General features: G+C 49.7%; 1 protein-coding gene across 1 annotated transcript in view; it reads right to left on the bottom strand.

Annotated features, from left to right (window-relative positions):
• The window catches only part of LOC115166859 (chondroitin sulfate synthase 1-like), a 91,398-nt gene that overhangs the window by 28,939 nt on the left and 45,626 nt on the right, over positions 1-16,833 (bottom strand). The gene's annotated exons all lie outside the window — the stretch shown is intronic.

Here is a 16,833-nt window from a genome sequence, read left to right as displayed (position 1 = left end):
TAAAACCTTTTTTTTTTATTGGGCAGATTTAGTTAGGTCCCTCCCCGTTTCAACCTGTTGGCTTCCATTTGGTCCCTAGTAAATACGACCCTGGACGGGCCCATTGTAATGGTTGGAATGGAATGAAGCCGTATCAAACTTTCCATTCATTCCAGTCCAGCTATTAATATCATCAGCATGTTCCCCGATTTCTCCCTTCACTGGTCACCACTACCAGAAACATGTTTCTGTCCTGAGTCCAGACTCCCTTCTTCTGTCTTTACACACAGAAAAGGAAAAAAAGCAGCCAAAGTGGCCTGGTGAGGAGTGGAAGTTGAAAGGAAGGTGTGCCAAGTATTTGAAGAGACTTTAGGGGGGGGCTCTTTAGTTCTCAAGTACTGTAGTGTAGCCTGGGACTGGGGGAGGGAGGTTACAGTAGTCTATCCTAAACAACCATGTTATTGTGCTGCTGAAGAGAGGAGACTCTACCATAGACTGGGACAAGCCAGGGATGTGTGTGTCTGAAGTGTCCGCTGAGAGTTTGATTTGACTGGGATCTGGGCGGAGGAGAGGAGGCCTGGGACCTGGCAGGAGAACACAGAGATGCGCCCTCCACAGGCTCCCTCTCTTTCCTGTCTCCTCCCTCCTTCACACAGTTGGACAGAGGGGCATGACCCGGACCCGTGCAAGGGGAACGGCACTACAAATGCAGGGCAGAGAGGAAGACGGGCGGAGGCGGTGCATTCAAAGACAGGCCGGTTTAGGCGTTACAGCAGAGTACCGTTATCTCCATCTATGCCATGGCTGATGTACTTCTGCTGAACTGAAAATATACTAATGCACCAACTCGGGAACAGAAATGAACGCACACAAATATCTTCATGCTTCCACTGCAATCATCACCTTTATACAAACACACACGCACTCTTTCATCAGGCTTACAAACACTACAGGCATGAATAAACTAGAATAGGGCTTTGTGTATATAGGGTCATTCCCTCACGTGATCAGAAGAGCGAGAAACATTAACATAACCTGGTAGGAGAGCTCTTAACGACAGACATCCATCTTTAGCTCGGCCTGAAAAACATACCGCTGCGATCGAGTGTAATATCAAATTATCGTCGCTGTTTGATTGGGTGTGATTTATAGAAGAGGGCCTGGCCTGTCTGTCAAGGTCTCACCCTGGGTCCCTGAATCATTCATCGTCCCAAACTAGAAGGCAGAGGAGCTGAGCTGACAACTCCTTCATTACCGCCCCACCTGCCCTCAGAGGAGGGTGGATACACTGCAGAACCATTTCCCCTTTAACTGTTACCAAAGCCAAAATGAAACCCTCAGTAAAAGATGTGGAGTTAGAAAATGAAGCTGATGTCGGTTGTGTTTTTATTTCCAGCTGAAAGTAATTCCGGCGTTGCGGCCGGGTAGCAGCGTACTGGTGGACTGGTCCATGGGGTTAGTATTAGACAGTGCCACCCTAGGGAAGCTGCAGGGAGGTGGACTGGTCCATGGGGTTAGTATTAGACAGTGCCACCCTAGGGAAGCTGCAGGGAGGTGGACTGGTCCATGGGGTTAGTATTAGACAGTGCCACCCTAGGGAAGCTGCAGGGAGGTGGACTGGTCCATGGGGTTAGTATTAGACAGTGCCACCCTAGGGAAGCTGCAGGGAGGTGGACTGGTCCATGGGGTTAGTATTAGACAGTGCCACCCTAGGGAAGCTGCAGGGAGGTGGACTGGTCCATGGGGTTAGTATTAGACAGTGCCACCCTAGGGAAGCTGCAGGGAGGTGGACTGGTCCATGGGGTTAGTATTAGACAGTGCCACCCTAGGGAAGCTGCAGGGTGACTGGTCCATGGGGTTAGTATTAGACAGTGCCACCCTAGGGGAAGCTGGGGTGCTGGTCCATGGGGTTAGTATTAGACAGTGCCACCCTAGGGAAGCTGCAGGGAGGTGGACTGGTCCATGGGGTTAGTATTAGACAGTGCCACCCTAGGGAAGCTGCAGGGAGGTGGACTGGTCCATGGGGTTAGTATTAGACAGTGCCACCCTAGGGAAGCTGCAGGGAGGTGGACTGGTCCATGGGGTTAGTATTAGACAGTGCCACCCTAGGGAAGCTGCAGGGAGGTGGACTGGTCCATGGGGCTAGTATTAGACAGTGCCACCCTAGGGAAGCTGCAGGGAGGTGGACTGGTCCATGGGGCTAGTATTAGACAGTGCCACCCTAGGGAAGCTGCAGGGAGGTGGACTGGTCCATGGGGTTAGTATTAGACAGTGCCACCCTAGGGAAGCTGCAGGGAGGTGGACTGGTCCATGGGGTTAGTATTAGACAGTGCCACCCTAGGGAAGCTGCAGGGAGGTGGACTGGTCCATGGGGCTAGTATTAGACAGTGCCACCCTAGGGAAGCTGCAGGGAGGTGGACTGGTCCATGGGGCTAGTATTAGACAGTGCCACCCTAGGGAAGCTGCAGGGAGGTGGACTGGTCCATGGGGTTAGTATTAGACAGTGCCACCCTAGGGAAGCTGCAGGGAGGTGGACTGGTCCATGGGGTTAGTATTAGACAGTGCCACCCTAGGGAAGCTGCAGGGAGGTGGACTGGTCCATGGGGCTAGTATTAGACAGTGCCACCCTAGGGAAGCTGCAGGGAGGTGGACTGGTCCATGGGGTTAGTATTAGACAGTGCCACCCTAGGGAAGCTGCAGGGAGGTGGACTGGTCCATGGGGTTAGTATTAGACAGTGCCACCCTAGGGAAGCTGCAGGGAGGTGGACTGGTCCATGGGGTTAGTATTAGACAGTGCCACCCTAGGGAAGCTGCAGGGAGGTGGACTGGTCCATGGGGCTAGTATTAGACAGTGCCACCCTAGGGAAGCTGCAGGGAGGTGGACTGGTCCATGGGGTTAGTATTAGACAGTGCCACCCTAGGGAAGCTGCAGGGAGGTGGACTGGTCCATGGGGTTAGTATTAGACAGTGCCACCCTAGGGAAGCTGCAGGGAGGTGGACTGGTCCATGGGGTTAGTATTAGACAGTGCCACCCTAGGGAAGCTGCAGGGAGGTGGACTGGTCCATGGGGCTAGTATTAGACAGTGCCACCCTAGGGAAGCTGCAGGGAGGTGGACTGGTCCATGGGGTTAGTATTAGACAGTGCCACCCTAGGGAAGCTGCAGGGAGGTGGGCTGGTCCATGGGGCTAGTATTAGACAGTGCCACCCTAGGGAAGCTGCAGGGAGGTGGACTGGTCCATGGGGTTAGTATTAGACAGTGCCACCCTAGGGAAGCTGCAGGGAGGTGGGCTGGTCCATGGGGCTAGTATTAGACAGTGCCACCCTAGGGAAGCTGCAGGGAGGTGGACTGGTCCATGGGGTTAGTATTAGACAGTGCCACCCTAGGGAAGCTGCAGGGAGGTGGACTGGTCCATGGGGTTAGTATTAGACAGTGCCACCCTAGGGAAGCTGCAGGGAGGTGGACTGGTCCATGGGGTTAGTATTAGACAGTGCCACCCTAGGGAAGCTGCAGGGAGGTGGACTGGTCCATGGGGCTAGTATTAGACAGTGCCACCCTAGGGAAGCTGCAGGGAGGTGGACTGGTCCATGGGGTTAGTATTAGACAGTGCCACCCTAGGGAAGCTGCAGGGAGGTGGACTGGTCCATGGGGTTAGTATTAGACAGTGCCACCCTAGGGAAGCTGCAGGCAGGTGGACTGGTCCATGGGGTTAGTATTAGACAGTGCCACCCTAGGGAAGCTGCAGGGAGGTGGACTGGTCCATGGGGTTAGTATTAGACAGTGCCACCCTAGGGAAGCTGCAGGGAGGTGGACTGGTCCATGGGGTTAGTATTAGACAGCGCCACCCTAGGGAAGCTGCAGGGAGGTGGACTGGTCCATGGGGTTAGTATTAGACAGTGCCACCCTAGGGAAGCTGCAGGGAGGTGGACTGGTCCATGGGGTTAGTATTAGACAGTGCCACCCTAGGGAAGCTGCAGGGAGGTGGACTGGTCCATGGGGTTAGTATTAGACAGCGCCACCCTAGGGAAGCTGCAGGGAGGTGGACTGGTCCATGGGGTTAGTATTAGACAGCGCCACCCTAGGGAAGCTGCAGGGAGGTGGACTGGTCCATGGGGTTAGTATTAGACAGCGCCACCCTAGGGAAGCTGCAGGGAGGTGGACTGGTCCATGGGGTTAGTATTAGACAGTGCCACCCTAGGGAAGCTGCAGGGAGGTGGACTGGTCCATGGGGCTAGTATTAGACAGTGCCACCCTAGGGAAGCTGCAGGGAGGTGGACTGGTCCATGGGGTTAGTATTAGACAGTGCCACCCTAGGGAAGCTGCAAGGAGGTGGAGGGAAGGAAGGGACGGGAACTGAACTGTGGGCGTTGGTTTCTCTGAGACAAACGTTTACGCAAAACCTCTCCATGATTGAAAGCGAAACGAGCTTTAAGTATAATCTTTTTGCTGCGTCTCTGCCCTAAACAATCCTGTAAATCTCAGGCCTCGGGTCCTTTGAAGTGGAGCCGTGTGACCTCACTGTGTTTACGGGTTTATTGCCGAATGTAAACTAAGTGAGGGGTGCAAAATGGCGGATATGCATCTCAATGGAACTGACTTCCTGGTTTAAATACAGGTGGGGTAGAAGTGATCAAAGTCATACTGTAAATGACTGCTTCCAGACATTCACATAAACATCAACACTGGCTCCTCAACACCTCTATTTCAGTCAGTGGTGATGTTGTCTGACTAAGAGCTTCCTGTTGAAGGGCCTTATGGCATGCTTGCTTTTGGAACCTTTTTTTGTACCGGAGTCTGGCAATCTATGGGGTTCCTCCTTGGGAGGACTTTTCAGTTGAAAAGTCTGAAGGGTAGGGTAGCCTAACTTACAGCAACATCCTAGGAATTGTTAGCCTGGTCCAGTATTTTCTATGTGCTGTGGTCAAATCTTCTACCGGTGTTTTGCCACACAATGCCTGATACATGTACAATGTGCCAGATGTTTGGTGTGAAAATGAACCAGCACAGAGGAGTTGTCTAAAGCACAAATAAACTGAAACACTAGTCATGTTCATTAGGCACCAAATAGAAGAAAACGGACTGAAACAGGGACTGAAAACAGGGACTGAAAACAGGGACTGAGGCAGGGACTGAGGCAGGGACTGAAGCAGGGACTGAAGCAGGGACTGAAGCAGCAACTGAAACAGGGACTACATGGTGTGTCCAATAACAAACACCTGTTTTCATTTTCCGTTGCAAGCGTTGTGCCCTAATGAACACGACCCAGGCTAAGGACCCAGGCTAAGGGTGTGGTGGTTGAGAACACACAGCGTTATGGGAGCAGCCCTAAGGTCACTGTTCCATCCTCTCCAGCCACAGGCCGTGGCAGAGTTCACTACTCTTCACCAGACACTCTGAGGAGCGCCATTCAGGACGCGTCCTAAACACGCCAGACACTTCCATCACTGATCACTAAAACATCCCACACTAAAATAGATTGACACTTCTCAATACTAAATGACAAGCCAGTACTGAACATCTGTTTCACCTAATCAACGTCTTCATGATGACTTGGAATGATTGACTGAAACCAGGTGTGGTAACGCTGGGCTAGAACAACCGGCACAGCCTGTGGGGATCTCTCCAGATCTTTCTTTAGCCTACAGCCTTTCTCTTCAACCCTGTTTAACACACACACACACACACACACACACACACACACACACACACACACACACACACACACACACACACACACACACACAACACACCACACACACACACACACACAGAGACAGAGAGCAAGAGCTAGGCTCCTGACCAAGTGACACAGCGCCGCTGTGTTTCCAATGTGCCGCAACAACTGGCCCCGAGGCAGAAGCCACCGAGGGATCAATATGGAACGGGCCTGGAAGAGGAGGGAGGACAGGGGGAAAGGATGTGAGAGAGGCAGGGGAAAGAACTCCTTCAATCATGTACGTCATGTAAGACATATTCTTCTCGGTAATGAACATGCGTGTCAGAGATAACTACAGAAGAACAAAAAGGTCTGCTTCTTGTAAGACTTGGGGCTAAATGATGAATAAACCCAATGTGAGAGGTGACCAGTGCCATGGAGGTGAAAACCTTGATCAAGTCCTCAGAGATTAGCGGGGAGCTAGGTCATCCATCCCAGTAGCCACACAGGTGAAGGTACGGCTAGTTAGGCTGTGAGTTGACGTGGAGGTAATTACAACCCCGGCCCCCCATTTGATCCTGCCGTCGACACGGCCAGGCGACCCCTCAGGGAGAGGGAGCAGCAGCTGTGGGCCCCTGGGTTTCTGCTCCGCGTCCCCCTGGGTTTCTGCTCCGCGTCCCCCTGGGTTTCTGCTCCGCGTCCCCCTGGGTTTCTGCTCCGCGTCCCCCTGGGTTTCTGCTCCGCGTCCCCCTGGGATTCTGCTCCGCGTCCCCCTGGGTTTCTGCTCCAGAGTCCAGATGTCACCGCTCAGAGAGAGTAGAGCCTGGGAAAACTACCTGGGTTACTGCCACTCTGCTATGCTGAGCTCTTCTCTCTCCTACTCCACTCTCATCACCCAACCAGTGAAATGGCCCACGGAGAGGACGCTGTGTGTGAAGGGATCCCCTGGTCAGGCTGGTGGTGAGGGTGAATGAGAACAGGAGCAGTGGCACTTTGTTGGAATCCTCCTCCATCACTGTGGTCTTTCCTCCATACTCACAACTAACTGAATGAGTGTTACCTTTCCAGACGTCCAAGCCGAGCTGATGCAGGTCCCGTGCTCGTCTCTGACCTGGGCTCACACCAGGAACTCTGTACAACAACACTTGGTACTCAAGGAGCTCCGTCAATATCAGTGGCAGTACCTCACACCACGTTGAATGACTAAGACCTCTCTGATAGGTGGTGGTTATGAAAACACTATTGCTGAAAGCAACATCCACTCTCCTTGTCAATCAGTGATCTCACCAAGGAAAGGGGAGGAGGAGAGGGGATACCTAGTCAGTTGTACAACAATGCATTCAACCAAAATGTTTCTTCTGCATTTAACCCAACCCCTCTGAATCAGAGAGGTGCTGGGGGCTGCCTTAATCAACATCCACGTCATCGGCACCCGGGGAGCAGTTGTTGTTGGGGGGTAACTGCCTTGTTCAAGGGCAGAACAGGAGGAGTAGGGGGCTGTATGTGTTTAGAGTATAGGGCACCAGAAAGCTCCAGCTGAAAGCTTCAGATGGTTGCTTCACACTATGCATCACAAACACCTACGCCTCCTTCACACATATGCTTCACAGACTCTCACACAGGGCTCTGTGATGTCTGTAAACACACACAGCTGCAGAGTGGATGCAACAATGGCACTAAAAACCCATTTTGATTCCAGAAACTGGAGCTCCATTCTGGTTCCTGAGAATCTAGCCTAACTGCTCCCGATTCAGCAATACAACCGCTTCCAGAATTGTGAACTAAAGCTAAGGCCATTTCTGACTGGAAACAACCAGCATTTTACCAGATGAGTCATTAATCAACTAGACTCCCCAAGGACCATACACCTCAGGGACCAAGGCCTTGCTAGGGTCACCTGGGAGATCCCTATGGGGGCTTCAGTTGCAGCACGACCAAGCCTAATTAAATGTGTTGATCGGTAGCCGGTCAAAAGACACAGAGCCGGCACGGTACACCCCATGCTGTGCCCAGTCAGTGGGCAACAATGGGCATTGACGTGCCACAAGATAAGCTCCTTGGTGCGCTGCTGGCCTGGTTTCCACCTTAGGAAGTAGTTTAATTGCAAATTTAATTCAATCTAACAGAGGCTGGTATGTCTGGAGGAATGGAAACGATGGGGGGGGGGGGGGGCTGTATCAACTTGGCAAGGTGTTTTGGGTGTGTGTGTGTGTGTGTGTGTTGTTATCAGCCAGTGAGCAGGAAGTATGCGTAACCTAGCAGAGCCCTGCCTTCACAACAGTGAAACATTTTCCAAATGTTAATTTGGGTCTCCTCTGGCAGCCTACGCCCTCTGAAATGGAAGGCACTATCAGCATCAGTAGAAATCAGCCACGCTGGCTGGCAGAATGAGCCAGGAACGCACTCACAGTCGCCATTAGATTACAGACAGGGGTAATGAGCATGCACACAGGTACACGCACACAGAATTACACACAGGGGTTGGGCTCGTTATGACAACACAGAGAGACAGGAGCAGACAGACGGGGGGGAGACCCAGGGCTCGTTATGACAACACAGAGAGACAGGAGCAGACAGACGGGGGGGGAGACCCAGGGCTCGTTATGACAACACAGAGAGACAGGAGCAGACAGACGGGGGGGGGGGGGGGAGAAACCCAGGGCTCGTTATGACAACACAGAGACAGGAGCAGACAGACGGGGGGGGGGGGGGGGGGGGAGAAACCCAGGGCTCGTTATGACAACACAGAGAGACAGGAGCAGACAGACGGGGGGTAAACCCAGGGCTCGTTATGACAACACAGAGAGACAGGAGCAGACAGATGGGGGGAAACCCAGGGCTCGTTATGACAACACAGAGAGACAGGAGCAGACAGACGGGGGGGAGACCCAGGGCTCGTTATGACAACACAGAGAGACAGGAGCAGACAGACGGGGGGGAGACCCAGGGCTCGTTATGAGAACACAGAGAGACAGGAGCAGACAGACGGGGGGTAAACCCAGTGCTCGTTATGAGAACACAGAGAGACAGGAGCAGACAGACGGGGGGGAAACCCAGGGCTCGTTATGAGAACACAGAGAGACAGGAGCAGACAGACGGGGGGGAAACCCAGGGCTCGTTATGACAACACAGAGAGACAGGAGCAGACAGACGGGGGGGTAACCCAGGGCTCGTTATGACAACACAGAGAGACAGGAGCAGACAGACGGGGGGGGGGGGGGGGGGGGAGAAACCCAGGGCTCGTTATGACAACACAGAGAGACAGGAGCAGACAGACGGGGGTAAAACCAGGGCTCGTTATGACAACACAGAGAGACAGGAGCAGACAGACGGGGGGGGGAGACCCAGGGCTCGTTATGACAACACAGAGAGACAGGAGCAGACAGACGGGGGGTAAACCCAGTGCTCGTTATGAGAACACAGAGAGACAGGAGCAGACAGACGGGGGGAAACCCAGGGCTCGTTATGAGAACACAGAGAGACAGGAGCAGACAGACGGGGGGGAGACCCAGGGCAGAGGTCTACATGCCTCTACTGACGGGGAGGAAAGAGGCGGCTGATATTTTGACTGATTCTTAAGTAAACCCATTTCCACATAATGCACAGGGAGAGAAGGTCTTCACACGCCAGGGGTTCCACAGCATTATTCTGATTAGGGAATGTCAGACTGGGCTGGAGTATGCAGAGGCCTTTAGGGTAAATAAGATGCTGATTGTGGGTGTGTGTGTGTGTGTGTGTGTGGGTGTGTAAGAGTGTGCACACGTGTACGTGTGTGTGTCTGCCTGCCTCTGTGTGTGCATGTGTCCGTGTGTATCCTTATGAAACATGGTTCTCTTTGCGGAAGAGGAGAGGATATAGAGGAAGTACTTGTGAGAGGGAGTCTGGTGCCAGAGAGTCCATTAACACACACTCAGGAAAAAGCCCTCTCATTGTCTCAGATGTAAACCGTAAGTGTGTGTGTGTCAGACATAAACAGTAAACTGTAAGGCTAGTTCCCGTCATGTAAATGGTTTGTTACTCCCTCCCTTTCCCTCCTCCTCCTCCCTCTCCTTTCCTCTGCTTTCTCTCCTCCACCCTCTCCTTTCTCTCCTCCACCCTCTCCACCCTCTCCTTTCTCTCCTCCACCCTCTCCTTTCTCTCATCCTCCCTCTCCTTTCCTCTGCTTTCTCTCCTCCACCCTCTCCTTTCCTCTGCTTTCTCTCCTCCACCCTCTCCTTTCCTCTGCTTTCTCTCCTCCACCCACTCCTTTCTCTCCTCCTCCCTCTCCTTTCTCTCCTCCTCCCTCTCCTTTCTCTCCTCCTCCCTCTCCTTTCTCTCCTCCACCCTCTCCTTTCCTCTGCTTTCTCTCCTCCACCCACTCCTTTCTCTCCTCCACCCTCTCCTTTCCTCTGCTTTCTCTCCTCCACCCACTCCTTTCTCTCCTCCTCCCTCTCCTTTCTCTCCTCCACCCTCTCCTTTCTCTCCTCCACCCACTCCTTTCTCTCCTCCACCCACTCCTTTCTCTCCTCCTCCCTCTCCTTTCTCTCCTCCTCCTCTCCTTTCTCTCCTCCTCCCTCTCCTTTCCTCTGCTTTCTCTCCTCCTCCCTCTCCTTTCTCTCCTCCACCCTCTCCTTTCTCTCCTCCACCCTCTCCTTTCTCTCCTCCACCCTCTCCTTTCTCTCATCCTCCCTCTCCTTTCCTCTGCTTTCTCTCCTCCACCCTCTCCTTTCCTCTGCTTTCTCTCCTCCACCCTCTCCTTTCTCTCCTCCACCCTCTCCTTTCTCTCCTCCACCCACTCCTTTCTCTCCTCCTCCCTCTCCTTTCCTCTGCTTTCTCTCCTCCTCCCTCTCCTTTCCTCTCCTTTCTCTCCTCCTCCCTCTCCTTTCTCTCCTCCACCCTCTCCTTTCCTCTCCTCCACCCTCTCCTTTCCTCTCCTCCACCCTCTCCTTTCCTCTGCTTTCTCTCCTCCTCCCTCTCCTTTCTCTCCTCCACCCTCTCCTTTCCTCTGCTTTCTCTCCTCCTCCCTCTCCTTTCCTCATCTGGAGGTCCCAGAGATGTGGCAGAGCACCCCTTTCATCCATCTTTCTGTCAGGAAGCAGACGTGACGGAACACACCCCCCCCCCACACACCTGCCCTGTCCCACAGACACACAGCTGAAACCAAGTTGTCTGATGGAATGGAATGTGAAGGGGAAAAGAGATGGTGTGGGAAAAAGGGATGAAATAGCTCCACAGACATGGACTGCCAGCAACTGTGAACAAAGCATAGATGCTATCAGACTGCCCACTCAGCCATTTTACATCTTTAACAAGCCTTCGTCAACCAACCAATGAACTAATGTACTTTTAATGTATGGTGTCCTTGAGTGTCCTGAAAGGCAAATTATTATTCTAACTGCATATCAAAAACAGAGCCCCATTGTCTTGGGGCTGATGCCACGTGAGCCAGCAGTTCCAGTGGAATGTGGTTGAACTGTCCCTTTAAAACATGCTTAATGCTTCCGCTTTGGGAGCTGACCCCATTTCTACACCACATCACCTGGATACGAGCAGGCGGCAGTCCGGGACGGCAGTCCTGGACCACCCTCCTCCCCCTGTCCTCAGATGGCACCCTCCTCTCCCTGTCCTCAGATGGCACCCTCCTCTCCCTGTCCTCAGATGGCACCCTCCTCTCCCTGTCCTCAGATGGCACCCTCCTCTCCCTGTCCTCAGATGGCACCCTCCTCTCCCTGTCCTCAGATGGCACCCTCCTCCCCCTGTCCTCAGATGGCACCCTCCTCCCCCTGTCCTCAGATGGCACCCTCCTCCCCCTGTCCTCAGATGGCACCCTCCTCCCCCTGTCCTCAGATGGCACCCTCCTCTCCCTGTCCTCAGATGGCACCCTCCTCCCCCTGTCCTCAGATGGCACCCTCCTCTCCCTGTCCTCAGATGGCACCCTCCTCCCCCTGTCCTCAGATGACACCCTCCTTCCCCTGTCCTCAGATGGCACCCTCCTCCCCCTGTCCTCAGATGGCACCCCCCTCTCCCTGTCCTCAGATGGCACCCTCCTCCCCTGTCCTCAGATGGCACCCTCCTCCCCCTGTCCTCAGATGGCACCCTCCTCCCCCTGTCCTCAGATGGCACCCTCCTCCCCCTGTCCTCAGATGGCACCCTCCTCCCCCTGTCCTCAGATGGCACCCTCCTCCCCTGTCCTCAGATGGCACCCTCCTCCCCCTGTCCTCAGATGGCACCCTCCTCTCCCTGTCCACAGATGGCACCCTCCTCTCCCTGTCCTCAGATGTCACCCTCCTCTCCCTGTCCTCAGATGGCACCCTCCTCTCCCTGTCCTCAGATGGCACCCTCCTCTCCCTGTCCTCAGATGGCACCCTCTTCCCCCTGTCCTCAGATGGCACCCTCCTCCCCCTGTCCTCAGATGGAAACTAGAGCAGCGTCTCTAATAGCAACTTTATATTAAGTGCAGATTAATAGGGCTCTGGGCAAAAGTAGTGCACTGTATAGGGGATATGGTGCCATTCGGGACGCAGCCTGAAGGGCGTTCCCTCCCCAGCGAGGTCACTTCCCATAGGCTGACCGTAGCAGAGTTTGATGGTCAGAGCTGGCCGAGCCAGAGGAGCCATTCTAAGACCTGTCGGTCATTCCACACACACGGGAAACTGTCACAATGAGCACTAATCAGCGTGCCCATCCGCTTGCTATGCACTCATGTGCCTCCAGAGCAAAACGATCACACTCATTTCCATCAACAAGGGAGAGTCATGGAGAAAATAAAGGCAATAGAAACCAGCACCGGGGGAGGCTGACAGAGAATAGAAGAGAGGTTCCAGATTTGGTGCTTTAATGGAACAGAGTTTTATTGGGAGTTCCAGGCAGGATATCTGGGTCTATACAGCCTACACAGTGGCTGAATATTTTAAACTGTATGAGCTTTATACACACACTCAGGCCCCACAAACTGCTGAGTAACCTCCCATTCACACACACAGAGACAGAGACATTTGGAAGTGTGAACCGTTTGATTAAACTCCCTGAACTCTTTGGCCTGGTTTCCCGGACACAGATAAATCCTAAACCTGGACTAAAAAGCTTTTTCAAGGGAGAATCTCCATTGATTGTTTGTTTTTGTCCAGGCCTAGGCTTAATGTGTGAACGGGAAAGCATCCCTGATGCTTCTAAAGAAGTAGGAGTTGTTGATTGTCAGGGTAACGTTTGACTGCAGTGAGCCATTTAAATCAAATGCTTTAGAAAAAGTCTTTAAGTAGGCCTAGCTAGCAGCAGTGGAAAAAAGACAAGTGTTAGTGCGATACTTTCCCATGACAATATTCACGTCCCTCTCCAATTAAAACAATGACTCACCAGGCAGATTGGGACAAGAAAACCAATGTTTCCTGGCTACTGAGGGACAGACAGACAGGCAGACTACTGAGAACTGATAAAGATTTCATTACCACATACAGTTGAAGTCGGAAGTTTACACACCTTAGCCAAATACATTTAAACTCAGTTTTTCACAATTCCTGACATTTAATCCTAGTAAGAAATCCCTGTCTTAGGTCAGTTAGGATCACCACTTTATTTTAAGAACGTAAAATGTCAGAATAATAGTAGAGAGAATGATTTATTTCAGCTTTTACTACTTTCATCACATTCCCAGTGGGTCAGAAGTTTACATATACTAATTGAGTGTTCGGAACCATTGCCTTTAAATTGTTTAAACTTGGGTCAAACGTTTCGGGTAGCCTTCCACAAACTTCCCATAATATGTTCAGTGAATTTTGGCCCATTCCTCATGACAGAACTGGTGTAACTGAGTCAGGTTTGTAGGCCTCCTTGCTCGCACACGCCTTGTCAGTTCTGCCCATAAATGTTCTATAGGATTGAGGTCAGGGCTTTGTGATGGCCACTCCAATACCTTGACTTTGTTGTCCTTAAACCATTTTGCCACAACTTTGAAAGTATGCTTGGGTCATTGTCCATTTGGAAGACCCATTTGCGACCAAGCTTTAACTTCCTGATGGATGTCTTGAGATGTTGCTTCAATATATCCACATCATTTTCTTCCCTCATGATGCCATCTATTTTGTGAAGTGCACCAGTCTCTCCTGCAGCAAAGTACCCCCACAACATGATGCTGCCACCCCCGTGCTTCACGGTTGAAATGGTGCTCTTCGGCTTGCAAGCCTCCCCCTTTTCACAACATTATAGACCTACATTATAGGATACAACATTATAGACCTACATTATAGGATACAACATTATAAACCTACATTATAGGATACAACATTATAGACCTACATTATAGGATACAACATTATAAACCTACATTATAGGATACAACATTATAAACCTACATTATAGGATACAACATTACAAACCTACATTATAGGATACAACATTATAGACCTACATTATAGGATACAACATTACAGACCTACATTATAGGATACAACATTATAGACCTACATTATAGGATACAACATTACAGACCTACATTATAGGATACAACATTATAGACCTACATTATAGGATACAACATTATAGACCTACATTATAGGATACAGCATTATAGACCTACATTATAGGATACAGCATTATAGACCTACATTATAGGATACAACATTATAGACCTACATTATAGGATACAACATTATAGACCTACATTATAGGATACAACATTATAGACCTACATTATAGGATACAACATTATAGACCTACATTATAGGATACAACATAGACCTACATTATAGGATACAACATTATAGACCTACATTATAGGATACGACATTATAGACCTACATTATAGGATACGACATTATAGACCTACATTATAGGATACGACATTATAGACCTACATTATAGGATACAACATTATAGACCTACATTATAGGATACAACATTATAGACCTACATTATAGGATACAACATTACAGACCTACATTATAGGATACAACATTATAGACCTACATTATAGGATACAACATTATAGACCTACATTATAGGATACAACATTATAGACCTACATTATAGGATACAACATTATAGACCTACATTATAGGATACAACATTATAAACCTACATTATAGGATACAACATTATAGACCTACATTATAGGATACAACATAGACCTACATTATAGGATACAACATTATATACCTACATTATAGGATACAACATTATAGACCTACATTATAGGATACAACATTATAGACCTACATTATAGGATACAACATTATAGACCTACATTATAGGATACAACATTATAGACCTACATTATAGGATAACATTATAGACCTACATTATAGACCTACATTATAGGATACAACATTATAGACCGACCATCCCCCAGATAAAAAGAATAAATGCACACAATCTTTTTATCTAAAATAAATCAAACTAAAACACTTATTTATGGAAACTCCATAAATACAACTTTTTAAAAAATGATACATGATCTTAATGACATTGTACAGTAATTGAAATAGACAGCGCATTTCATCACATCAAACTCCATTGATTAATAGGCTCCTGCTGTGAGATGTAAGGACATTATACACTGCCGTAGAGTCTAGATCCAATACCACAGTAACAGAGTTTGTGGGTGAAATGAAAGATTAGAGGGAAACTTGACGTTTCATGCTGAGGCAGATGCACATAAAGATTGAAAAAGGCGCATTTAAATGCTTTTTCCATCATCGATATAAAAATACTTCAGATAAATGCTGTTTAAACACACAGCATAGGGAACATTCCACCATGATGTGGTGAGTAGGTTTGCGTCCCAAATGGCACCCAGGGCTCAAAAGTAGTGCACTATATAGTGAATAGAGTGCTTATTGGGAAAAAGCCTAGATTTTGGCCAGTTGCGAGTCATTGCAGCCTTGATGTGACACAAACCATAGAGGGGAACAAATATGGTAACTGCAAGAACAGCTTTAAAAATAACAGTTCAGCACAAATGACTTAGTCTTTCCACTCAATACCAAGTTACATTTTCAATAAGGCAAAAATGGAAGTAGCTCACCTGGTGAACAGGAAAAAGAACCCCCAATCAAAACTTACTTTCATTTCCTAAAGAAACATGTGAAAATTAAGAATAATAAATCAAAACACTTCCTGGGTCATTTGAGATGCTTCGCCATCGCTGCTTTCTTTCCTAACTGTGCCTGTAGACTCAAGCTCTTTCCGGAATAGAGTCTCTATACACTGAGCTAAGGACAGTTGACCCTCCTAATGGTACAGGATAGCAACTTGAACAAGGGTAATCTGATTCTAGATCTGCGCTGGGGCTAGGCCTAACTTTACTTTGCTCAACAAGTTATTTTTGCAAGCCAGGGAAGGGAAGTCTTCCTGGATCCTGGGGTGTGTCTGGAGGACATTTCATGGATGTTCGTGGAAAAAAGGGAGAGGGAGAAGAGTGGAGGGAAAGTATGGGAAGCTACGAGGTTTTGCCTAGTCTTAACCAGGGGATTTGGTGAGACGGCTCTTTTCGCTGACTCTAGCAGGGAGGAGTGAGGAGATGGAAATAGTGAAGAGCCTCCAGACAGCAGTCTCTCTACTGGTTTGGGTGGATGTCCTATTGGAAGTCTTTATTTAGGCTAACTGGATTGGAAGGTAGACGATGGAGAATGGAAGAGCTATAAACGTCCTACTGTATGTCATCATGACACTGACTGGGAAGAAGAAGAAACAAATAAATCACTCCTCATTTGAGTGACATTTAGGCACAGTCCAGCCTGTGTTGTGTTGAGTTAGTTATCGGTTTGATTCTGAGGCTGTTCCTCTGGCTGAGGTCTACTATTAGACAAGGGTGGACAGGTGCTTTACTTTACTGTCTTTAATAAACAACTGTTAGACGGTTGCTATAAAACAAGGATTCATTCCCGTAGTCCCATAACACATATTGAACAAATCAACAAAACTCCAACCAAGATATTACTTAGACATTAATCTAGGAGTAGCCAGGCTGTCTCTCTGCAGTCTCAGTTATTAATCTAGGTGTAGCCAGGCTGTCTCTCTGCAGTCTCAGTTATTAATCTAGGTGTAGCCAGGCTGTCTCTCTGCAGTCTCAGTTAATAATCTAGGAGTCCAGGAGTAGCCAGGCTGTCTCAGTTATTAATCTAGGAGTAGCCAGGCTGTCTCTCTACAGTCTCAGTTATTAATCTAGGTGTAGCCAGGCTGTCTCTCTGCAGTCTCAGTTATTAATCTAGGTGTAGCCAGGCTGTC

The sequence above is a fragment of the Salmo trutta genome, chromosome 29 (assembly GCF_901001165.1).
Source record: "Salmo trutta chromosome 29, fSalTru1.1, whole genome shotgun sequence".
Taxonomy (NCBI): Eukaryota; Metazoa; Chordata; class Actinopteri; order Salmoniformes; family Salmonidae; genus Salmo; species Salmo trutta.
This window is presented reverse-complemented; position numbering and strand designations above follow the sequence as displayed.